A 19,866-nucleotide genomic window follows, 5' to 3' on the forward strand; every position below is an offset into this window, starting at 1 on the left:
GTCAATATGACTAGAAACACTCTGACACTCTGCTGGTAGATCAACGATAGTCATAAAGGTATAGCAATTCAAGTAGCTGAAATACAGTAATCCCTCGCGTATTCGCGCATCAACATGCGAGGCGTCACTTCATTGCGGAATTTTAGTAGGTAGTCATGTGATACCATACGTGCATTCTATTGGCTCACGGCATCCGAAAATGCGCTGCGTTCGGAGACTCACAGAACGCAGCGCACTTCTGTGTATTAATGAAACACTTAAAAGTGTTTTAAACAGTGTATGAGGGTGTGGGAAAAGATAACACAAATAGAAGGTGGTTTAATATCAGTGTGGGGAGGGTTCATAAATGTTTAAATTATTGTAAATAATAAAATAAATAGTTTGTCGCTATATCATGGAATTTCAGTTTTGCAGGTTGTTCCTGGAACACATTAACCGTGAGTAACAAGGGATCACTGGACGTCTGATTTTTATGTACAAAAATCACTAAAACACGTAATACTTAATTTGTCAAATCATGACATAAGCTACACTGAGGTGCTCGTCCAGAGAAGACTGTCTCTTATTTTGGGCCCAAATTGGAAATTTCTTTATCTCTATGCTCATATTGTTTAGTAACAAGTTAGAATGCTCTTTTAAATGTTAAACAGTTAATCATGATAGAAATGTAGCTTGTTATTATAATATGACATGTACATTGTTAATTTGATAACTGATTTTAAATTATTTCGTTTCCTTTGCAGCTTTATAAAAAATGATTTAATCAGGTTGTTTTAAGTCAAATTCCCTTTTTTGGGGGGGAGGGGGCAGGGGGACACAACAAAAAATAAGTGAGCAAATAAATGATAAAATCATTTGTATTATTGTATAATGTATTTTATGTGTACCAGCTCACACTAGTTTCAAAGTTCTATTTTACTCCCAACAGGAAGTAAAATAGAACCAACCACAAACACAATGTCTGGGTCAGTGGTTCTTAACCTTGTTGGAGGTACCGAACCCTGCCAGTTTCATATGCTCACTCACCGAACCCTTCTTTAGTAAAAAAAAATTATTATTTTTTTCAAATTTAAGACATAAGTATATGTTTTACTGGTGTATTTAATGAATTGTGCATTGATGTCACCATTTTCAAGAACAAAACCAAGACAGTGCATGAACTCACATGAAATGACCTACCTGCAAATCAGTGTGACTTCTGCTGTTTTTATTGAGAGACCAGTTCAGATATGCGTGGCTTCACCTTGGCAAGTGCTACTCTTATGTCATTATGTCACAGCATAGTCTGTTTCTTTTGTTGTCCATGCAGCTTAAGGAAGTGTTCCTTTATTTTTGCCAACTAGAGTTGCTCAATTTGACATTGCAAATCATGCAGAACACTGACTCCCACCACGTTCCATTATACAGTACATGTAAATTCATGTTGAACATATTTGTCCGACCACTTCCTATTTTTGCTCAACATAGTTACTATGATTTAAAATATTATGAAAGCAATCAGATGACGTACCATCATGACAGGCATAAATTGACTACTGAGTGCGCAAAATCCCCTGTAGCACAGGTATCCTAATCGATGTAGCGTGATCACCTGCAGCCAGTCATGGCTATGGGGGCGTGTCATCACCAACTGACACAATGTGTCAAACGTACACAGTGATTGTGTATGTTTGGCAAAAACACCCGACACAATGTGTCAAGATGTGTTGGGTGTTTTGTCTTGACCTCGGTCTCTGCCCTGAGACCGACTCATCGAACCGCTAGGGTTTGATCGAACCCAGGTTAGGAACCCAGGTCTGGGTCCTGCCCGGAGTTTCTTCCTCAATGAGGTAGTTTTTCCGCCGGTGCTTATACTTTCTCTGGAGGGTTCTGTTGGGTTTCTGTCTGTTCAAGCGCTTCAAAATGTCTGATGATGTGATTAAGCGCTATATAAATAAAGGTTGATTGATTGATTGATTGATTGAAGTACACACAAACCAACACAAAACATTTAGCTTCTATAGAAAGCAAAAATAATGACAGAATTACTAAACATTCAAAATATGAAACTATTTATTGGTACTGTCTCAATATAAGTGTGAACATGCAAACTTGTATATAGAAGTTGGCTTTTTAAAAAGCGGGTGGAGGGTGGGGGGGCAACTAAATGAAAACACAGGAAGTCTTGCCAAACAGCCGTGGTTGGAGGGATTGAGGGCAACAGTCAGACTTCAATGAAACAGGTTCAGGAAACAGCCAGTAACTATTGGGGGGTTGTGAGGAGTACATGACAGTGAGTGGAGAGGAGTGGAATGGAGGAGATGATGGAGGGATGGGGGGGGGTTCTTGTGAAGGAGAATGTGTTGCTGCAGTGGTGTCAACCAGCCACGACTGCCTTGAACCAGATAGTAAGACATTAAACATTCTGTTATCAGATAGGGAGGTGCCACGTTGGGGACTGGGCGAGGCGACACAGACATGTCAAACAATCATGTTCTAAATGTGAACAATTTCATTTGCAATTAAAGACTGATTTATGTTGACAGTAGAGAGGTTACAGGAGGTCTTGCCCATCTATCTTTCTGTAACATGAACTCAGGCTGTGTCAGGAGTATGCACGGTCTCATGGGACTAATACTGAACACTGATTTTCTGCCTGGCTAATAATTGGATCTAACATTCAGTGGAAATCCTATTTAATCTGATTCCTTGGCTCTAATGCAGTAAAGTTAAAGTTCATAGGGGTGGTGTAGCTGGAGTTTAAGTCCTGCTCAGACCAGACACTCACAATGGCTTCAACCTTGATGTATTTGCAAACTTTGAATTTGCGAGGTTCTGAAACAAGCCAGTTTTCCGTTTCCATAGCGACAACTCTACTCACTTCAGCTCTGTCTGTTTTTCAGTACTGACATAAACAGATAATTCCTGCCAGATTCCAAGCACACAACTCGCGTTCTACCATCACTGGCTGCAGCGTTACACACTTTAAAAAGTGATCTGATGCTCATGTTGGACCCGGCACATCTTCCTTCTGCTGACTGAAGACCACCAGGGGCTCTGAGCCACACTCTACACTATTTGTCACCAACAGTCAGTTGTGTTCATGATCAGACACACTGACGTTGTGTATCAGACCTGGAATAAGAGCACACTCCCGGATAATGGGCCCAGTGCTGCCAGGCCACTCACATATAGACCGCTGCAGATTACTGCTAACACGCAGACTCCCCGGTGAGAGTATAATTTGTGGGTCATGTCCCGTTCTGATAGGGTCAGTCCCACGCTGACTCCCTGATCCTGATGAACTCTGGGAAAATAAATCTAGTCCAGTGTAGTCAAAAGACCCCCAGGCTGGAGCCAACAACCAGCGTGAGATGGCTGCAGACGAGACCATCACCATCATCTCCTCTACTGCTGCTTTGTCCGCCTGGTGGGTCACAAGTCTGCTGGAACAGCAACATCATCTGGTCAAAGCAACAATCAATGTCCTTGATTAAGTTATCCATCTGAAAACTGTCCCGAAAGAGAAAGTAGAACTTTTTCAAATCTGGGAGAGCAGGATGAGGACAGGCAACATGTTCAGAACTCTGAAGAGACAGCTGGACCAAACAAGCCAGTGTGTGGAGTGTGTGACAATGCAGTGGATGAAGTGTGGCAGAAAACACACACAACAAAAACATAGCACCCCGTCTTTAACTGATAATCCCAATCACAAATTCAGGAAAAGAGAGTATTTGCTTGAAAACCTGTAACAACCCCCAGAATCCCATAGTCAAAACGGAACTTGAAAGACAACACTTGTTAATAAAGATAAAATAAATGTACTGTGCAGACCAACAACAGATTATCTTTAAATTAATTGTGAATAATCATCATGAATCTTCCTTGTGGGGCAAATTAAGACAAAATAATAATTAGAAATATTAAAGAACACTAAAATATATAATCCGTGGTCATCTATGGAATTTAACAGATGATGACACCCCTTCAAACTCTTTATTTAGAGGTAACAATGACAGCCTATTGTAGGTCACTTTATTTTAATCCCATCGTAATCTGAGGTACTTGTAGAACACATTAAGAGTTTAACCATTTTGATTTTGGATGACGTCTGACCTTTCTCCAGACACCAAGGCCAGTGTTGGATCTGTCCCCCCTGCAACCATGAAAATAAAAATCAGTGTGTGATTAATAAACATTGGGGATGACCTGAGGGTCTGATCCTCTGAATCCAGTTAACTCTGTGTTCTATCCAGGATGGGCTCCAAAGTGACACACTGATATGTATGCATAATACTGAACAAGTCTACACACAAGTGAACACTGGTACTGCACACACACACACACACACACACACACACACACACACACACACACACACACACACACACACACACACACACACACACACACACACACACACACACACACACACACACACACACACACACACACACACTAACACACTGATGGGTTCCTCCATCCTCAGAGGCATTCCTGATGATTAATTACAATCTTCTTCTTGGATTCTAAATCTGATCTCTATGGTAAAATGAGTCTGCCTATGGTCCACACAGAATCAGTGGGTCTTGAGGGAGAATCACGTTCTCACACACTATGTGTGTGTGTGTGTGTGTGTGTGTGTGTGTGTGTGTGTGTGTGTGTGTGTGTGTGTGTGTGTGTGTGTGTGTGTGTGTGTGTGTGTGTGTGTGTGTGTGTGTGTGTGTGTGTGTGTGTGTGTGTGTGTGAGGCAAACATGGCAGGAAGAGGCAGGACCATTTTCTCAGAGGGTAAAAGTAGATGTTTGGATAACAAGCAGCGAGAGGCTCTGAATATTTATGAGCATCCTTATCTTTATACCTCTATGTGTGTGTGTGTGTGTGTGTATGTGTGTGTGTGTGTGTATGTGTGTGTGTGTGTGTGTGTGTATGCGTGTGTGTGTCTGTGTGCACGCATGCATGCATCTACATGCATCAGCATATGCATGAAAACGATGCATGACCTCAACTGTAATTTCAGATTACAAACAAAATATAGAAACATAAAAATTCTATTTTAGGAAATATGTTAATTTTCCACTTTCATTATTGAAAAAAATAATGTGACCTGATGATTTGTTATTGATGAAGCTACAACACTGGTTTGGGTGCTAAAATAGGTGCTCCGGCTGTGCTGAAATCAATTATGTAAATCCAGTTTCTGAAAAGTATTTTTTTTATTCCACACGACGACGGATTTTTTGAAAATGCAACTTTTCTGTTGCGTTTACGCCTTCCGTCCACACGTCAACAGAGATGTCTGGAACAAAAATGATGGTCGAGGTGGATTTTTTTAAAAACACTGGGTCTGATTTGTCGTGTGGATGGTGTATCAACTGATTAAAAACGCTGACATCTTACCTGTGACGAAAACCACTGTGACGTCATATTTATGGGCCCGTGTGTTGTGACAACAAAACACGGAGGATTCCTATTGGATCAAATTTGACTCAATACTGCCACCACATGGTTTGGCATGCTTACAGCCATCTTCAAAAACGCACTGGTGCGTTTACGTGTGGACGGAGATTTTTTTAAAAACGCTGCCGTTGGACGCGAATCGTTTTCAATACGTTTTTAAAAAGTTCCGTTTTTGAAAAAATCCACAATCGTGTGGACGGGGCCTTAGTGTAGAAATGTTTTATTTTCTTATTTATGTTTGAGGTAATCAAGAAAGAAACTAGTTTCTGTTTTGTCAAACCAACATCCATCTTCATCTTCCACCGCTTATCCGTAGTCGGGTCGCGGGGACAGCAGCTTCAACAGGGAGCCCCAAACTTCCCTTTCCCCGGCCACATCCACCAGCTCTGTCTGGGGGATCCCAAGGTGTTCCCAGGCCAGTGTTGAGATATAATCCCTCCACCTGGTCCTGGGTCTGCCCCGAGGTCTCCTCCCAGCTGGACGTGCCAGAAACACCTCCCTAGGGAGGCGTCCCTGAGGCATCTGCACCAGATGCCCAAACCACCTCAACTGACTCCTTTCCACGCGAAGGAGCAGCGGCTCTACTCTGAGCCCCTCGCGAACAGCAGTGTTTCTCACCTTATCTCTAAGGGAGACACCAGCTATCCGCCTGAGAAAGCCCATTTCAGCCGCTTGTATCCGCGATCTCGTTCTTTCGGTCATGACCCATCGCTCATGACCATAGGTGAGGGTAGGAACGAAGATTGAACGGTAGATGGAGAGCTTTGCCTCTCGGCTTAGCTCCCTCTTTGTGACAACAGTGCGGTAAAGCAACTGCAATACCGCTCCTGCTGCCCCAATTCTCCATCCTATCTCACGCTCCATTATTCCCTCACTCGTGAACAGGACCCCAAGATACTTAAACTCCTTCACTTGTGGAAGGACCTCATTCCGGACTTGGAGAAGGCATTCCACCGGTTTCCTGCTGAGACCATGGCCTCACATTTGGAGGTGCTAATCCTCATCCCCGCCGCTTCACACTCGGCTGCAAACCGGACCAGTGAGCACTGCAGGTCACAGGCTGATGACGCAAACAGGACCACATCATCTGCAAAAAGCAGTGATGCAATCCTCAGGCCACCAAACTGTAAAGCCTCCTCACCACGACTACGCCTCGATATCCTGTCCATGAAAATCACAAACAGAATTGGTGATAAAGCGCAGCCCTGGCGAAGGCCAACAGCTACTCGGAACAAGTTCGACTTACTGCCGAGAATCCGAACCCAGCTCTCACTTTGGGCGTACAGGGATTGGATGGCCCTGAGGAGAGGCCCCCTCACCCCATACTCCCGCAGTACTTCCCACGCAGTATATCCCTGGGGACACGATCATATGCCTTCTCCAAGTCTACAAACCACATGTAGACTGGATGGACATACTCCCAAGCCCCCTCTAGGATCCCTGTGAGAGTAAAAAGCTGGTCCGTTGTTCCACGACCAGGACGGAACCCACATTGTTCCTCCTCAATCGACAATCGGCCGGACCCTCCTTTCCAGCACCTTGGAGTAAACTTTCCCAGGGAGGCTGAGGAGTGTGATGCCCCTGTAATTGGCACACACCCTCTGGTCCCCCTTTTTAAAAAGAGGAACCACCACCCCAGTCTGCCACTCTTTCGGCACTGTCCCAGACTTCCACGCAATGTTAAAGAGGCGTGTCATCCACGACAGCCCCTCAACACCCAGAGCCTTCAGCATTTCCGGGCGACTCTCATCAACACCCGGGGCTTTGCCACCGTGCAGTTGTTTAACTACCTCGGTGACTTCGCCCCGAGAGATTGACTCTAATCCCCCATCATCCTCCAGCTCTGCCTCTGCAACAGAGGACGGGTCAGTTGGGGTAGTTTGATTCAGGAGTTCCTCAAAGTGTTCCTTCCACCGACCGACAACCTCCTCAGTTGAAGTCAACAGTGTCCCATCTTTGCTGTATACAGCTTGGATGGTTCCCCGTTTCTCCCTCCTGAGGTGTCGGACAGTCCTCCAGAACTTTGGTGCCGTCCGATAGTCCTTCTCCATGGCCTCTCCAAACTCCTCCCACACCCTCTGTTTTGCCTCCATCACAGCCGAGGCTGCAGTCCTTTTGGCCCGTCGGTACCCTGCAACTGCTTCAGGAGTCCCCAGGGACAACATGCCCCTGAAGGCCTCCTTCTTCAGTCAGACGGCTTCCCTGACCACCGGGGTCCACCACGGTGTTCGAGGGTTACCGCCCCTTGAGGCACCCAAGACCTTGAGACCACAGCTCTCAGCTGCAGCTTCAGCAATGGAAGTTTTGAACATCAACCATTCAGGTTCAATGCCCCCAGCCTCCACAGGGATGGACGAGAAGCTCCTTCAGAGGTGTGAATTGAAGGCCTCACGGACAGAGTCCTCCTCCAGACGTTCCCAGTTCACCCGCACTACTCGTTTTGGCTTACCAGGTCTATCCAAAGGTTTCCTCCGGCAACGGACCCAACTCACCACCAGGTGGTGATCAGTTGACAGCTCTGCCCCTCTCTTCACCCGAGTGTCCAAAACACACGGTCGAAGATCAGATGATACGATCACAAGATCAATCATTGACCTCCGACCCAGGGTGCTCTGGTACCAGGTACACTTATGAGCTTCCTTGTGTTCGAACATGGTGTTAGTTATGAACAATCCATGACTAGCACAGAAGTCCAACAACATAACACCGCTCGGGTTCAGATCAGGGAGGCCATTCCTCCCAATCAAGCCCCTCCAAGTGTCTCCATCATTGCCGACGTGTGCGTTGAAGTCCCCAAGGAGAACAATGGAATCCCCTGCAGGGATCCCTTCAAGGACCCCATTTAGGGACCCCAAGAAGGCCGAATACTCTGAACTGATATTTGGTGCATATGCACAAACAACAGTCAGAGTTTTCACCCCCACAGCCTTAAGGCGTAGGGAAGCGACCCTCTCATCCACCGGGGTAAACTCCAATACGGCAGCGCTCAGCCGGGGGCTTGTGAGTATCCCCACACCGGCCCTTCGCCTCACGCCTGACGCAACTCCGGAGTAAAACAAGGTCCAACCTCTATCCAGGAGTTTGGATCCAGAAAAGAGGCTATGTGTGGAGGTAAGCCCCACCAGATCCAACTGGTAGCGCTCCACCTCCAACACAAGTTCCGGCTCCTTCCCCGCCAGTGAGGTGACATTCCACTTCCCCAAAACCAACTTCTGCCGCCCGGGTCTGGTCCGTCGTGATCCCCTGTCGTCACTGCCACCCATATGGCAGCGCACCCGACCCCATCAGTCTGCCCTGCGGGTGGTGGGTCCACAGGGGTGTCAAACCAACAATTGGAGTGAAATCATTATGCTGAAAGTATTACTTATTCATGTTACAAACATTACAGTTTATAACTTGAAGAAGTACAAACTGTAATTTGTTTGTTTCTTTGTTCTAACATAAACCCTTTTAATTTGTCACGTTACTAAACCCACAAAGCTCCATCAATCAAGGATCAAACTATCAATGAATAAAGAAAAATAACATCAAACACAAGTTAGGACATTAACTTTGTTCAAAATGTTTTTGTCAGAGTTTAAATTGACTGAATTACTGCATTGTGGATAATGTAGTTTCCAGTCAAAGCACTTTGGACCTATTCATTTTTGGACACTAAACTTTTATGCGCTTGGGGGCCACATAAAATCTGGTGGTGGGCCACATTTGGACCTCGGGCCTTGATTTTGACACATGGACGAAAAGCTGGCCAATGTCAGAAAATTGGTGATACCATTGTTCCATTGACGTGGCATGAGTCATATTTGTTCGGTTTGTTTTTGTCTGTTTATGTCATTTTATGTCTCTAGCCTTTTATTGAGGGAAATCTCTCTGATTGGTCAGCTAAAGACTAAACGGCAGAAGCAGAACAAAGTTCTCAATGTTTTATTCCAAACACAAGACAGGAAATGATTTTTACAGAACACTGGCCCCTGCTGGTATAGAGTCTTATTTCTTTTCTCTGAGATGTGGAATATAGAAGGTAGAATTTAGAACATAGAATGAAGAATATAAAATGTAGAATGCAGAACACAGAATGTAGAACTTAAAAAGCAGAATTCAGAATGTAGAACGTAGACGGTCATTGACCTCCAGCCGATAAAGGCCAACTTTTCGATCCATCAAGGTAACATGAAGGAAGGATTTTGTTGATGGTGTCATTTCTGTCAGCTGCAGGTCTGGACTTAAATGATAGTGAAAGGCTTCGGTAGTGCCGCCGTATTATCAGGAGCACTCAAGTCCTTTATTGAAGATAAAGATCTGACTCTGACAAAGCAGCCAGAAAAATACAAACAGAAAGTGGGTCACATCACCGCAAAGCTGTCTGCAATCATGTTGAAATTTGTTCAGTGAGTAGACGAGTCTACATTTCAACTGGTGTGCCCTACTGGAGGCCTGTTCGTGGGACTGGTGCATACAGACGTCAGTAAAACGTTTGCACTTATCTTTTTCTCTGCCGCTCATTCTATGCAAAACGGATACGACAGGTGGATGGAAGCGACATACAGTACATGCAGTACGTGAATGAAAATTTGGACAATCCCTCATTATCCAACGATGCCTCAAACCACAGACTGACAAAGTCTAAGTAATTAGCATACTTAATTTGACACTAATTCACTCGGTTGAGACGAGAAACTGCAGATCTGCCTCTGCTGAGGAGCTGCTGGCTGCACCACATAAGAGAGAATTGGTTTTTCTTTTCCTTTTGGAGAAACAAAAAAGGATGGAGCTACATTTACAATGCTCATTAGAGAGAGCCATATGGTGTAGGAGAGAGGAGGAGGAGAAAAGAAAGGGAGACGAAGAGATGGAGTGGAAAAGCATCGTGTCTGAGTCTGGAAAACAACCTCCAGAGCTGAGATTTGTTGACAGCTGTTTGGGGACGGCCACCTCTCCCAGTTTTTTACTTCCTCTTAGAAGAATAAATGTGTGCAGATACTCAATATATTTTTCATTTTAACAAACAGCAGAGAAGAACTGAAAGGTTTTAGTCTGTACATCTGACGGATTCCATTAGCAGAAATGTACAGATAGATGCCATGTGGTGATGACGGGCCTACAAGTCAGCCCGGTGGCTAATATACACATGAGATCAGTGCTTCTTCTTCTTTTAGTGCGTATAATTTCATTCACCCTCATTTGCTCAACTCAACTCTACTTTGAGGTCAGCACGCGGTTCACTTTTTATTTTTATTTATGTTATTTTATTTAATTTTATACCGTTTATATTTTAGTTTTAGTTTAGTATATGTCCTGTTAGTGCTGCATGTGTCTGTTAGTGTAGTGTATGTCTTGTGGTATGTCCTGTGATGTCAGTGTTTCTTTTTCTCCTGATGTTTATCCAGTATTTATTCATTATGTAATGCCTGAGCAGTGGATACGTGCAATTTCCTATGGGATTAATAAAGTATCTATCTATCTATCTATCTATCTATCTATCTATCTATCTATCTATCTATCTATCTATCTATCCATTCATCCATCCATCCATCCATCCATCATCCATCCATCCATCAAAACAGCTCCTCATCTGCTGTCTTAGTTTAATCCTGGACGTCATCTGATTCCCCTCCCATCATTCTCTCCTCTTCTGACGCTGCAGGCTTCATCATATTAAATCACCATCCTGTAAATCATCCCCATGCAGAGAGAATTAAATAGTAATACTACTACTACTACTACTACTACTACTACTAATAATAATAAACATGCTCCTGCTTTCTGTTTTATTCGGAGAGTTGTTGCTTTTACTATCACGCTGATGCGCTTCCTGCTAACCCAAACTCCAACATGACACTTTATGTTTGATTACTGTTTAATTCCATTAAGTTTCTCAATTAACTTGACCAATAGTTGATATCAAATAGTAAAACATTCAGAGTTCAGCATTAGCGTCAGTTAATGCTTCCAGGCAGAAACCTTAACCCAGCAAACATTGTTTCCTACTTCTTTTAGTTCCTAAAGAAGGACGACCCCGTCAATAATTTAAAAAAAAAAAAGTGAACTAACCGTCAGGTAGTGACAGTTTTCTTACAGGTTGTCTTATAGTCTCTACTCCTCTAACTTTCAACCTGAACTTGACCTTCAGTCTCCATGTTGGTGAACGTCTCCAACATGGAGACAGAATGCATTGTGGGTTTGTTTCCTGCTCAGAAGTTCACAGAGACATGGAGAAAAGAACTAAACGCTGCAGATGATGCCATCAGGAAAGAAGAAAAGACCACATGAAGTCTGATATCAGAGCAAGCTGTTCACTTAGTCTGAGATTTGATGAGTCATGTTAACATGACGTGACATCTGAATGTATGGGGTGTTAATGTTACGCTGTCTGGTGGGGATTGTGGCAAAAAGAGGAACTGCAGTAGTTGGATGTGGTGGTGCGACGTTCTTATCTACAAATTTTCTTGGTTGAATGTTCATATCTTGAGGACTACCTATAGGCTCCATCTCTATCCACAGACATCTTTAACAGACTGCAAACGGATGGCAACTTGCTATGAATCCATCCATATCAATCTTCACACCCTTCATACCTTCATTATTTATATCATTGGTTTCAGACCTGATGAAGATCATGCACATTAGATTAATTGAACTCAGCTGAGTGCAAATACTATTGTACTTGTTATTTTATTAAATATCAGACTGACATAATGATCAGAAATATGGGTGTTTCCATGGTTTTGACAAATAGCAGATGTGATTGAGGTAAAGTGTGCAGTGAGACTGATGTAAACCGCAGAGACGCATCACATTTAATATGAACCCAAGGCAGTGTTTTAGAAGTGAGACGCACACATAACATGAATCTGTTCACATGAAATATGACACTTAACTGCTGCTCTACTCCCTGTACGCTCACATCATTATGAAACCCGTCTGTAGAAGTCTGATAAATGGTAAAGAAGGTAAACAGGGGTGCAGAGTGACTGCAGACGTTTTCTAACAGGTTCTGTGGAGCTGCAGGTTGGATCTGGTGCCGTCACCAGGCTTTTCCAAGAGGATAAGATGAAATGAAAGCCCACATTACTGGCAGACACTGACGCTGTAAAGTTAGAAGAGGCATTAGGAGAGGAAGACTGGCTGATTTCACTGAAGGCTCTCCATTTCTCAAGGCTACGCCTCCGGTTATCCTCCCCCCGACACCTCCTATTTCCCCCCTCCGGCTCACAGCAGGGATATACTTTAAAACTACTTTGTCCTCTACCTAGAAAACTATCAGATGGGTAGTTTTGTGGATGGCATAAATCTGTTTCTTCCTGTTAAAGAGCCAAAAATATTCTATTCTGGCCCGCTGACTTTGTAGGTTTTGGACACAAATGGTTTTGTTAGAGAGAACCCAGGGTAGAAAAGCACCAGGAGACAAAACGTGCTTTTACTTTCAAGAGAAATGACTGCACGGCTCTGAAGATTCCCCCTAAATTCATCCCCAAAAATGAGTGTGTGTGTTTAGATAAATAGTTGGCACCTTCACATTCTGGACTGCCGTCTGGCTTCGCCTGCAGCTGTTATCTTCAAAGTGACACCATGATGCTTCAGGGCCAGACTGTCCCGTCGCAGACCTGTGATGGCTGACTGCACAGACACAGAGCAGAAAGACCGCTGCTTTGTCTGAAACCCAACCACATGACCCGTAACAGCTCAGAGACCGGCCCTCGTCCACGTGACACCATCACAAAAATCACTATTCACTATGGACATTAAACTCAATCTGGCCTATCTGCCACTCTCTATCTATCTCTCCCTGTCTCTTTTCCTTGACCTATCTCTGTCCACAGTGTATTTCTTTTTCCCAACCAACAGGTCAAGGCGGATGACCGCCCTCTAGAGCCTGGGACCTGCCTGGAGTTTCTTCCTCAATGAGGGAGTTTTTCCCTGCCACTGTTGCATATGCTTGCTCTGGAGGACATTGTTGGCTTTCTGTCTGTTAAGTGCCTTGAAATATCTTCAGATGTGATTACGCGCTACATAAATAGAAGTTGATTGATTGATTGATTCATTGAAAAAGACACTTTGATTTGATGTAGAATAAATAAAGAATAAATAAAGAATAAAATATGTTGTTCATGAGTTAAACAGGCTAACAAGTAACAGGATGCCTCCCTCACATTCCAGCCCACCACAAGGTCTGCTTGAGAACAGTTTGAGCAGCTTCTGTTAAAGGGAAATCAACATATGGGGATCAAGTGTGTCACTGTTTTGGTAGGTGTCCACCTAAAGCAGACCAGTTTAACGTGAGGCAATGTTTTCAAGGACCAGCCTTTAAGGTGTGGTGGGTAAATACAACAAAATAAAATGACACGACCAGCATAAAAACTGGTATTTTGTAGTTTTCTTTTTATTTGAAATTGTAGGTTCCTCTTCTGACTCTTTTTAAAATATTTTTTTTGTTGTTTTTGTTTTTGGTATCTTTGGAATTTCACAATAGGGATAATGTATTCTGAAGGAGAGGCCTCTTTAAGAAGGTAGTCATGTGACCGAGGCAAGCATCGCCACAAGCGTCAAGAGTGACTCATAGACAGATGTGGAGGAGAGAAACCACTCATTTAAAACAAACCATTGTTCAGAATCAGATCAAAAATGAAACAGAAATAATGGATATTCTGGATTCTTTCTGACCGAATGACCCACGGACTGGGATCGGTCCACAGTCGGGGGTTGGGGACCACTGACCGAGAGGGACATGACTAACAAAGGGTATTCATTAGCAGATACCCCAATGGTAAGCGATGTAAGGCAACATGCATCGTTTTGTAGGACATAAAGGTGCAGAAACAAAGGGCCCGTCCACACGATGCCAGAACTTTTTGAAAACTCAACTTTTTTGTTGCGTTTAGGCCTTCTGTCCACACGACAACACAGATATCCGGAACGAAAACGCAACTTTTTGAAAACGCTGGCCAAAGTGTATTTTTAAAAAAACGCTGGGTCTGCATTGTCGTGTGGATGCTGACGTTTTGCCTGCGACGAAAACCGCTATGACGTCATATTTATGGGCCCGTGTGTACAAACATGATGGATGTACGAACCTTGTTGATGGCAGCATTCTTGCAGGCGTTTTGTTACAACAAAAACACGGAGGATTTCTATTGGATAAAATTTGACTCAATACTGCCACCACATGGTTTGGCATGCTTATAGCCTATAGCCGTCTTCGTGAATGCACTGATGCGTTTACTTGTGGATGGAGATTTTTTTGAAAACGGTGTCGTGTGGACGCAAATCGCTTTTGATGTGTTTTCAAAAAGTTGCACTTTCAAAAAAATCTGTCATGATGGAACTTTTTTTGAAAACGCAACTTTTTTGTTGCATTTTACGCCTTCCTTCCACATGACAACGCAGATATCCGGAACGAAAACACAACTTTTTGAAAACGCTGGCCAAGATGGATTTTTTTGATAACGCTGGGTCTGTGTCGTCGTGTGGACGGTGCATCCGCAACTTTTTTTTACCCGGGGGGCGTGTACCTGGGACCAAAACCGCTGTGACGTCATGCATGTGCCCCAAATCTACATGTACAAACGGAGCTAAAACAGGCTATTTTCTGATTTATAACAGCTCCACGTCGAAGATACGTTGATAAACATGCTTTGCACTTAAATATTTGTTCCTCTGTCTCTTTCTTCATGTGTCATAAAGTTTATATATGTATTTATTCATTCATTCATTCATTCATTCACATTCCTCGCCAAAGACGCCAACGCCAGTTCTGGGTCGCGCTCTCTGCTGGTGGGAGAACTCTGTGATGGAGGTTCTCCTACAGGACGAACACCGTGAATTTCTGCACGTCCCGGTCCTCTCTCCTATTGTTCTCTGAGTTGTTTTGCTTCTACACGTGTTGATCAACGCACTGATGCGTTTACGTGTGGACGTAGATTTTTTTGAAAATGCTGTTGTGCAAATGTTGTGTGGTAGCGAATCGTTTTCAATGCGTTTTCAAAAAATTCCGTTTTGAAAAAATTCCGGCATCGTGTGGACGGGGCCTACATGTCTCTGATCTCAAACTCGACCATGTTTCCAGTTTTCTGAACAAGGTGCCAAACAGGAACCGTCCCATGGTGTTTGGTTCCCATCACTGAATTCTGGATAATGAAAACTTCACCCTAGAATCTGGAATCACATTAATCTCATTGGCTTGTTATTAATTTTTTTTAAATGGTTTTCTTCAGAATCTTGCTCTGTATTTTTTGAAGATCTGTTGGATTTGACAATGTATGAAATCTCAGCACATTTCAGTTCCATCGTCACTGCAGTCTACATCATGTTCATTTGTTATCACAAAGGCGTTAATTCTTCATGCTTCCTATTAATGAAACATTATGGCGGCTCTGTAGGTCCAGAATAATATTTGGATCCAGATCAGACTCAGACATTTACATGTTGTCATGACAACAACTTGTCCAATCATTGCAAAAATTTGCCTTGAATTCAAAGAAAAGACTTCAAACTGGTTATTTAATGCATTATTTTCAATGATTCTCGATCTGGAGGAGGACAAACCTTGTTCATGCATCAATACTGAATCTGCGTCTTGTCAAAAGTACTTCTACGCGGTTAAATGCTCTCTTTTCTCCAGCATTTTCCAGTCGTGCACATGTGCTGAGGAGTTCCTCTAAAGCAGTGGTTCACAACCTTTTCTGTGCCAAGGACCAGTTCAACGTCAGACAATATTTTCACGGACCGTCCTTTAAGGTCTGGTAAATAAATAAAACAAAATAAAATGACACGACCAGCAAAAAAACTGTTATTTAGCAGCTTTCTCTTTCTTTGTAGTCTTAGGTTATTCTGTGCAAAGAAGCTTTCCAGACGTTTGTTTCTTGTTGGTTCTGCTAGCTTGAGAGTTTTAATTTAGCAGTAATGTATTCTGTATTAGCGGCCGGAGCGGCCCCTTTAAGACGGTAGGCATGTGACTGAGGCAAGCCTCTCCACAAGAATCAACAGTGACTCATAGACAGATGTGGAGATGTGGAGGAGAGTTTTCCAAAAACATCGTTCAGAATCAGATAATAAAACAGAAATAATGGATTCTTTAGGTGTGGCCCGGTACCGACTGACCTACTGACCAGTACTAGTCCACAGCCCAGGGGTTGGGGACCATTGTTCACTCAAAACAGGCTAAAAACCAAAGAAATCTGAAAGATGCTAAACTGCTTGTAAAGATGCAGGAACAGCAGCGGTCATCTCAGAGGGTTTGACCCTGAGGGTTTATCCCTGAGGGTTTACCCCTGAGGGCGTGTCGTTGCACCTCATTACTCACTTCATTGTTCATCTCAGGTATCGATTGGTGCAGCTTTCTGATCCCTCAAATAAAAATGAGCTAAATCTAAGAGATAAAAGAGAATAACACCAGGGTCGACAACATCCCGCACGTATCCACAGATCATGTCTCGGTATAGATCTGCAAAAGTTTTTCAAGCCTCTGAAGATTTCCTTTTAAAACACAACTAAATTGGTGTTTGGGTTTTGGCACTGCGCTGTTGATTTTGACTTCTTTCATGTTGCTTTTTGCTCCCTGATTGAATCAATGTTTTATGGTGTGTTATGTATTCTGACTGAGCGCTGCTCTCCAAGCCCATGGCTCAGAGAACCAATGAGGGGTGTTGAGGCTCAGAGAGAGGGCAGCTGTCTCCCACTTGTTGAGACTCTCAGCTGAACTGTGTGGTCACCGACTGGATTGATGGGGGGGGGGGGGCATTGCCTACCCTCGCCACCAAGTTGCATCAGCTAATCTTGTGAATAATGTAGAATCATGAATAAACATAGTAGAATGTGGTACAACACTGTAAATGAGACCTGCCTTTTCCCCACTTTCTTCTTCTCCCTACCCCGCTCTCTCCATTTCTTCTTGGGTTCCTCTTTTGTCCTCCTTCCTGACAAAATCAAACACTCCCACTATTTTCCTCATCTTCTGTCACTCCGTCCTTTTATTTTCCTCTCTGGCCTCAGTGGTGACAGACATTGTCGTGCTGTAGTGTTGCCGTGTCTCGGTGAGAACGAATCAGGCCCGGCCTTCACTCCGGGCTCAATAGCTGCCCGGGTTTCCTCAAAGAAGGCCGTCCAGCCAGCACAAAGCCTGCCCACTGGGAATAGACCCACAAAAGAGAAAGGGGCTGCTCCAGTCCTTTGCTGAGCTCCGTCTGAAGCGGCCTGCCTCCACCACCTCCTATAAATAATACAACAATGCCACGACAAAAAGAAACCCCGTCTCCTTCCCCTGTTTTCCTTCTCCTCACCTCTTTTACGTCTATCCCACGAAAAGCAGCGCTTTTAACTAATAGCTCAGGTTAAGCATACATTAAATAATGGATGTGGTTTCTTTGTGCTCATTATATAAAGGTTATGTTTCCAACCATCTGTTTGTTAGTTGGTTGGTTTTATTTTGAGCGACAACAGACATATTTTCCTACATTTCTCTGTGAAATCAACACATAAATGCTGTTGATATCATCTGAAACTCTAATCACCTCTACCTGAGGATAACAGCTACCTGTCTGTTTTCACTGAAATCTGTGAAGAAACCATGGAGTTATTCTGCTCAGAAACCAGGTCTGCTTACCTCATCTGGTAAAATCAAATTCAATGGCATTTAACGGAAGTAAGTCTATAATGTCTATCTAATCCTGCTGACAAACTACCAAAGCCACCAATTATCATAGATGAAAATATCACAGGTTATACTGTGCAGGGTTATGTATGTATGCTATTTTCTCTTTTCAGGTAAAATTACCTGAGCCACTGCTTAAAAACACCCAAAATAAAGACTGTAGATAAAGACTAGACTCTAGTTTCCAAGTCTTTGACAGAAAGCCATATTTAAATTTCCGAACTGAGTTGAAGCACGAGGACTTCGTGGTAAGACCAGTTCAAATATTTGCATGAGTTATGTCGGTGGGAACATATGAAAGGCTGTGGGCATGTTTTAGTGTAATTTGTCAGAGTATTCATGTGAACATGTGCACAGGGATTAGGCTGCTATCAGCGAGGCTCTCCCAGCCTGTCAGGCTTTAGGACGCCCCGGACAAAGGGGCTGATTTCAATGTAAATGTGGCAGCTGAGAGGACACAGCACTCTCAGTAGGGTGACTTCCACCCTCCACACACACACACACACACACACACACAAACACACACATGCACACATCGTAACACCACAAGCCTATAGATGTACACACACACTTTTTCTGTGCTTGACCAGAATAGTAGATACACAGCATTCAGACACAGTTTTAAGAAACAACTCTACATCTGGAGAACACATGCTGTCTGATGTGGATATTCATGTGTCTTTACACCTGTCAGTCATTATAGATATAATCTGGCAGCAGCGCTGCAATCCTGAGTCCATCATTAGGCCACCTATTATCCTCATGCCTGGCCTCTGCACCTCTTATTACATGTAAATAGCGCTGCTTTATCTGAGCAGTGAATGAGACTCCATCTCTAAAGAATGGGACGGCCTGCTTTGGCCCCTCAAAGCCATTCCTCCGTCTTTTACGGCGTTCTCTGCTTCGGTGCAGACAGCACAGATCTCATGGCGTCAGTGTTCTAGACGCTGGCAGGAGGAAGAGAGTTGTCAGTCTGACGGCTGGATGGACCGAGCAGCTGATGATCAAATACACATCAGGACCTCAGACTCGGTCATCAGAGTGTCCTCAACAGTAAAACAGAGATATTTTATGGTTTAAAACTATACACCGTCAATGTTTCTAGTATCAAAAATTTCTAATATCACTAAAAAAGTGATGAAACTCTACGTCTTGATTTATCAGTGGAACCACAGAACCCCACTGAGAACATCATCGCCTCGGATTTCACTTTGTAACTATTAGGTAGGTTATTCTAATATAATACTATGGTTACTGTCCAAAGAATCAGCTCGTTACTGCCCTCTGGTGGATGGAACACAGCCAATGTAAAAGTTAGATGCATCTATTTATGTATGGAAATATATAAATTACAGTGAACAAACTCAAAAAACACTTATAAAACAATTATATTTCCTGCTTATATAAATATATTTTAGAGTTGAGAAGAGAGTAGAGTATAACTTTATTTATCCCTTGAGGAGGTTCCATCAGGGAAATTAATTTCTCCGTCGCACACAGCACAGTAAGTACACAAAACACAGAAAAAGCACACAGAAAGCACCAGCACATAGAACGTAGTGTAAATCAAATAGAAAGAGTAATAAATAACCCATCAAGAATATTTAAATAGAAAATCATAAACAGGCATAGAAATAAAATAAATACACAGGCGTGGTTAAGTATGGGTATAGTGAAATGTCTACAGTGTTTGTGTTGTTTTTGCTGTACGTGGCGTCCTTTAGCCTGACGAACTGTGGTCTGTCATTGAGGTAGTCTTGGATCCAAGCAACCACGCCGGAG

The 19,866-nt window shown here is 43.3% G+C and overlaps 1 protein-coding gene across 3 annotated transcripts in view; it reads right to left on the bottom strand.

Moving 5' to 3' along the window:
- Positions 1 to 19,866, bottom strand: part of cdk14 (cyclin dependent kinase 14) — a 212,768-nt gene that overhangs the window by 36,164 nt on the left and 156,738 nt on the right. The window contains exon 15 of one of the 3 annotated variants that reach the window (XM_068324828.1): positions 3,954 to 4,135. The exons of the other annotated variants lie outside the window; for them this stretch is intronic. The gene's annotated coding sequence lies outside the window, so the exon portion shown is untranslated. Of the gene's footprint in view, positions 1 to 3,953; positions 4,136 to 19,866 lie in introns of those variants that run through there. 3 annotated transcript variants of the gene reach the window in all.

Source organism: Antennarius striatus, chromosome 9, assembly GCF_040054535.1.
Source record: "Antennarius striatus isolate MH-2024 chromosome 9, ASM4005453v1, whole genome shotgun sequence".
NCBI lineage: Eukaryota > Metazoa > Chordata > Actinopteri > Lophiiformes > Antennariidae > Antennarius > Antennarius striatus.